Source organism: Physeter macrocephalus, chromosome 8 (assembly GCF_002837175.3).
Source record: "Physeter macrocephalus isolate SW-GA chromosome 8, ASM283717v5, whole genome shotgun sequence".
Classification (NCBI taxonomy): domain Eukaryota; kingdom Metazoa; phylum Chordata; class Mammalia; order Artiodactyla; family Physeteridae; genus Physeter; species Physeter macrocephalus.
In genome coordinates, this window is record NC_041221.1 from 57,591,862 (window position 1) to 57,598,256 (window position 6,395).

Consider the following 6,395-nt stretch of genomic DNA (forward strand, 5'->3'; position numbering starts at 1 on the left):
TATCCCCTGCATCGGCAGGCGGACTCTCAACCACTGCGCCACCAGGGAAGCCCTTTAATATTTATTTATTTAGGTTGCACTGGGTCTTAGTTGCAGCTCGCTGGGTCCTTAGTTGCGGCACTTGGCCTTCTTAGTTGCAGCTTGCTGGCTCCTTAGTTGTGGCACGTGGGCTCCTTAGTTGTGGCATATGAACTCTTAGTTGCGGCATGCATGTGGGATCTAGTTCCCTGACAAGGGATTGAACCCAGGCCCCCTGCATTGGGAGCGTGGAGTCTTAACCATTGCGCCACCAGGGAAGTCCTCAAAATGTCTACATCTTAATCCCCAGAACATGTGAATATTACTATTACCTTGGATGCAAAAGTGACTTTCTAGGTATGATTAAATTGAGGCTCTTGAGATGGGAAGTTATCCTCTTGGGCCTGCTGTAATCAAAATGGTTCACATAAGAAAGACACAGGAGGAGTCAGAGGAGAAGGAAATATCACCATGGAGGCAAAGACCAGAGTGATTTGACCACATGGTAAGGCAGCTTGTAAGAGCTGGAAAAGACAAGGAACAGATTCTCCCCTGGCACCTTCGGGAGGAACCAGCCTTGCTGACACATTGATATTAGCCCTGTGAGACTCATTTTGGACTTCTGACCTCCAAAACTGTACGAGAGTAAATTTGTGTTTTTTTAATCCACCAACTTTGTGCTAATTTGCTACAGCAGCAATAGGAAACTAGTACACTCTTCCCGGTATCTCATTATCTACTGTGACTTCAGTTACCATCTATACGAAAACTTAAATGTATATAGTTCATTTGCATCATATACACTCTTCACAGAAGAAAGTAAACACATATACATAGCAAATAAGAGTAGAAAATGTTTTAAAAGCATTTAAAAATACAAGTTGGATCTTTCATGTTCTACTTAGTGATCAATTTAGTACTCAACCAAAGAAACAGCAGTTTCTCCCAGTGCTAGAGGACTGGCTTGTTAAGAGATGGTATGTGGGTCTCCACTGTGGGGTGAGAGGGCTTCCTAATGAATTTCCAAAGATAATTTTTACTGTTTGCAGTTTTTGCCTAACACACTGACTTTAGGACCTCCTTTCCATCTAAGATATGACTCAGCATCTTTTTCTTGAATTCTAGACCCTTAGAACTAACCACTTGGATTTTCCACAGGCATCTTAATCACAGCATATCTGAAACAATTTGATAATGATCATCTCTTCCGCCACTTCATTCATTCTCCCTGGTGTCACCAACACCCAGCCACTTATCTGAGCCAGAAACCTATGTATCATTCTTGTCTCCTCCGTCTCTTAGGTCTCCTATCAATGTCATTCAGTCCTAGTATTCATTTTCCTAACTCTCATTCAATTCCATCCTTACTGCAACTGCAGTTATTATTGTCCAGCCTCCTAACTGGTCTGCTTGCCATTGGTATTAATTTGTTCTCCATGTTGCCTGGAGGATAAAGTCCAAACTTCTCAACATGCCACAGAGGCCTTCATATTCCCTGCTCACATCTTCTGTTCATTTTTTAGCATTCATCCTCTCCTCAGTTCCCTTCTGGCCCAGTCTCCAGCCATATGCAAATTATATTTTGGTGTTTCTGAACTACTTGCTATCCCTGACTCCTGGCATTTGTATGCTCTCTCACTCTCTCCTATGTGATTACGGTTCTGTCTGCCTAGACTGTTTCTTCTGCTTTCCCCTCTGTCCTTCCCTTCCCTTACCCGACCTCAACACCCTTTGCCTATTTAAGGTCTATTTATCCTTCAAGTGGCACTTTAACCATCACTTTCTCTAAGGAGCATTACTTGAATTCACAAGCTTAGGTTAAATACCAATTCTGTGTGGTCTTAGTGTGCCTTGTTCTTATGTCTTACCTCTTTCTAGTAATAGTTATGCTTCATTATGATTGCCTATTTCCTTGTCTGTGTTTCCCAATAGTCTTAAGTTCTTTGAGAGAAGGAACTATTTTCTTCACCTTTTTCCTTTCATAGTGTAACACAGAACTTAGATACTCACTAAACATCTGTGGGCTCATTTGATTATGCAATAGTATAGAAAATTTAAAATATTTCATAGCAGCATCTCCTTAAGCAGGATAGCATTTTAGATTTTTGTTTTCCATATGAAATACCTATTTGGGTTTTAAATGTAAGCATCATGGGCAATGATGTTATAGATTACTGGAAAATGATGACTTTTTTTTCATTTTATGATGTGTCCTGCTTCTTCCTTATATTGAACAATAGTATTGCATATTGCAGACTTTATCTTTTTTTAATCCTTTTTTAAAAATTGAAGTATAGTTATTTACAGTGTTTCAGATGTACAGCAGTGATTCAGTTATACATATATATCGATTCTTTTTCATTATATGTTATTACAAGGTAATGAATATAGTTCCCTGTGCTATACAGTAGGTCCTTGTTGTTTATCTGTTTTATATGTAGTAGTATGTATCTGTTGATCCCAAATTCCTAATTTATCCTTCCCTCCCTTTCCCCTTTGGTAACCATAAGTTTGTTTTCTATGTCTGTGAGTTTATTTCTGTTTTGTAAATAAGCTCATTTGTATCATTTTCTTAGATTCCACATATAAGTGATGTCATATGGTATTTGTCTTTCTCTGTCTGAGTTAGTCAGTATGATAATCTCTGGGTCCATCCATGTTGCTACAAATGACATTATTTCATTCTTTTTTATGGCTGAGTAATATTCCATTGTATATATGTGCGACATCTTCTTTATCCATTCGTGCGCGCGCGCGCGCGTGCGCGCACGCCACATCTTCTTTACCCATTCTCAGTGGACTTTTAGGTTGATTCCGTGTCTTGGCTATGGTAAATAATGCTGTTACGAACATTGGGGTGCATGTATCTTTTTTTTTTTTTCTTTTTTTTTTGTGGTACGCGTGCCTCTCACTGTTGTGGCCTCTCCCATTGTGGAGCACAGGCTCCGGAAGCACAGGCTCAGCGGCCATGGCTCACAGGCCTAGCCGTTTCGCGGCATGTGGGATCTTCCCGGACCGGGGCACGAACCCGTGTCCCCTGCATCGGCAGGCGGACTCTCAACCACTGCGCCACCAGGGAAGCCCGCATGTATCTTTTTGAATTAGCATTTTCTTCAGATATAAGCCCAGGAGTGGGCTTGCTGGATCATATGGTAACTCTATTTTCAGTTTTTAAAGCAACCTCCATATTGTTTTCCATAATGGCTGCACCAATTTACGTTTCCACCAATAGTGTAGGAGGGTTCCCTTTTCTCCACACCCTCTCCAGCATTTATTATTTGTAGACTTTTTAATGATGGCCATTCTCACTGGTGTGAGATGATACCTCATTGTAGTTTTGATTTGCATTTCTCTCATAATTAGTGATGTTGAGCATCATTTCTTGTGCCTTTTGGCCATCTGTATGTCTTCTTTGGAGAAGTGTCTATTTAGGTCTTCTGCCCATTTTTTGATTGAGTTGTTTTTTTTTTTGATATTGAGCTGCATGAGCTGTTTATATATTTTGGAAATTAATCCCTTTTCATTGCATTGTTTGCAAATATTTTCTCCCATTCTGTAGGCTGTCTTTTTGTTTTGATTATGATTTTCTTTGCTGTGCAAAAGCATTTACGTTCAATTAGGTTTCATTTGTTTATTTTTGCTTTTGTTTCCATTACTGTAGGAGACAGATCCAAAAAAAATATTGCTGTGGTTTATGTCAAAGAGAGTTCTGCCTATGTTTTCCACTACGAGTTTGATAGTATCCAGTCTTACATGTAGGTTTTTAATCCATTTTGAGTTTTATTTTTGTTTTTGGTGTTAGAGAATGTTCTAATTTCATTCTTTTGCAAATAGCTGTCCAGTTTTCCCAGCACCACTTATTGAAAGACTGTCTTTTCTCCTTTGTATATTCTTGCCTCCTTTGTCATGGATTAATTGACCATAAGTGTGTGGGTTTATTTCTGGGCTTTCTGCCTTGTTCCATTGATCTATGTGTCTGTTTTTGTACCAGTACCATACTGTTCTGATTACTGTAGCTTTGTAGTATAGTCTGAAGTCAGGAAGCATGATCCCTTCAGCTCCATTCTTCTTTCTCAAGATTATTTTGGCTATTCAGGGTCTGTTGTGTTTCCATACAAATTTAAAAATTTTTTTGTTTCAGTTCTGTGAAAAATGCCATTGGTAAACTGATAGGATTGCATTGAATCTGTAGACTGCCTTGGGTAGAATGGTCATTTTAATAATATTGAGTCTTCCAATCCAAGAACACAGGTATATCTTCCCATCTGTTTGTGTCATCTTCAATTTCTTTCAGCAGTATCTTACAGTTTTTGGAGTACAAGGATTTTGCCTCCTTAGGTAGGTTTATTCCTAGGTATTTTATTTTTTCTGATGTGATGGTAGATGGGATTGTTTCCTTAATTTCCCTTTCTGATATTTTGTTGGTTACTGTATACAAATGCACAAGATTTATGTATTTTAATTTTGTGTTCTGCAATTTTACTGAATTCACTGATGAGTTCTAGTAGTTTTCTGGTGGCGTCTTTAGGATTTTCTATGTATAGTATCATGTCATCTGCAGACAGTGGCAGTTTTACTTTTTTCTTTCCAGTTTGGATTCCTTTTGTTTGTTTTTCTTCTCTGATTGCTGTAGCTAGGACTTCCAAAACTATGTTGAATAAAAGTGGCAAGAGTGGACATCGTTGTCTTGTTCCTGATCTTAGAGGAAATGATTTCACCTTTTCACTGTTGAGTATGATGTTAGCTGTGGGTTTGTCATATATGGCCTTTATTATACTAAGGTAGGTTCCCTCTATGTCTGGAGAGTTTTTATCATAAATGGATGTTGAATTTTATCAAAAGCTTTTTCTGCAACTATTGAGATGACCATATGGTTTTATTCTTCAGTTTGCTGATGTGGTGTATCACACTTACTGATTTGTGGATATTGAAAAATACTTGCATCTCTGGGATGAATCCCATTTCATCATGGTGTATGATCCTTTTAATGTATTGTTGGATTCAGCTTGCTAGTATTTTGTTGAGGATTTTTGCATCTATGTTCATCAGTGATATTGACCTGCAATTTTCTTTTTTTGTGATATCCTTGTTTCAAACTTTATCTGATGGAAATGTTTACTAAAACGTATAAGTGGAATTCTGTCAGAAAGACAGCTTTTTGGTGAATTGGGTCTTCACTATCACTCCAAAGTTTTCCGTGAAAGACAGAATGGAAAAGATGGAAATGTACTGCGAATTTAAATAATTGCCAGTAGTAATTTTTTTCTGTATAAATAGCTCTGTAGCTATTATACTGTAGATTTTGCAGTGGCACAGTACACAATATACAGAATAAATCCTGACTTGAGACTGAGAATAACTTTCTTCTGTTATAGTCCACATTAAGCAAACCACATGATTTTACTTAGTTAAATTTGTTCAGTTCTATTTATTTTAGAAATAAAAGCAAGTATGGAATCTATTAGTGTTTAAAGCAGCGGTCCCCAACCTTTTTGGCACCAGGGACTGGTTTTATGGAAGACAGTTTTTCCATGGATGGGGAAGGAGGGATGGTTCAGGTGGTAACACGAGCGATAGTTCAGTTGCTAATGCGAGTTGTGGGGAGTGGCAGATGAAGCTTCACTTGCTTGCCTGCTGCTTGCCTCCTGCTGTGTGGCCCGGTTCCTAACAGGCCACAGACCGGTATTGGTCTGTGGCCCAGGGGTTGGGGACCCCCGGTTTAAAGGATTTTCGAATACTGTAGGTATGATTAAATGTTACCATTTCATTTAATTTACTGGAAAGGAGTTGGGAGGAGGTAAAATAAGAAGCACTGGTGGAAAAATAAGCATTTTGGGGAAAATAAAGTATAGATGATTTTTCAGCCACTATTTAAATTACTGGCTTTGTGGGACTATACCTAATTTAGAAATAAACTATGAACCTACTTGCCAAGACTGTACCACACACAATAGGCACTAATTGTGTGAATGAATCAAAGTAATATGCTAAACCTTTTGTAGTTCCCTTCTCAAGCCTATAACATTGGATGCTCAGTGAAAACAGAAGTATCTGGACAGCATGGGAAACATTGTTAAGGAAGTTTTTCCTAACAACACTGCCATATCCCACTACATCTCCCACTCCCCAATGGACAGTTTTTCCTTTATTCATAGAAAAGCACCTTGATATACCTTTATCATAGTAATTACCACTAGCATTCAAAGCAGTGACATTGAAATTACTGTTTATATGTTTGCCTTCCTACCAGTAAAATCTTTAAAACCAGCTACTGGGTCTAGCATTGTGCATAAGATCTAGTGGACGTTTCAGTAGATGTTTGATGAATTGAGAATAGGATTTAGAATCTTGGTATACATTCTTTTTTTTTTTTTTTT

At 38.3% G+C, this 6,395-nt stretch overlaps 1 protein-coding gene across 4 annotated transcripts in view; it reads left to right on the forward strand.

Moving 5' to 3' along the window:
* Window positions 1-6,395, forward strand: part of NDUFS4 (NADH:ubiquinone oxidoreductase subunit S4) — a 134,229-nt gene that overhangs the window by 16,142 nt on the left and 111,692 nt on the right. The gene's annotated exons all lie outside the window — the stretch shown is intronic.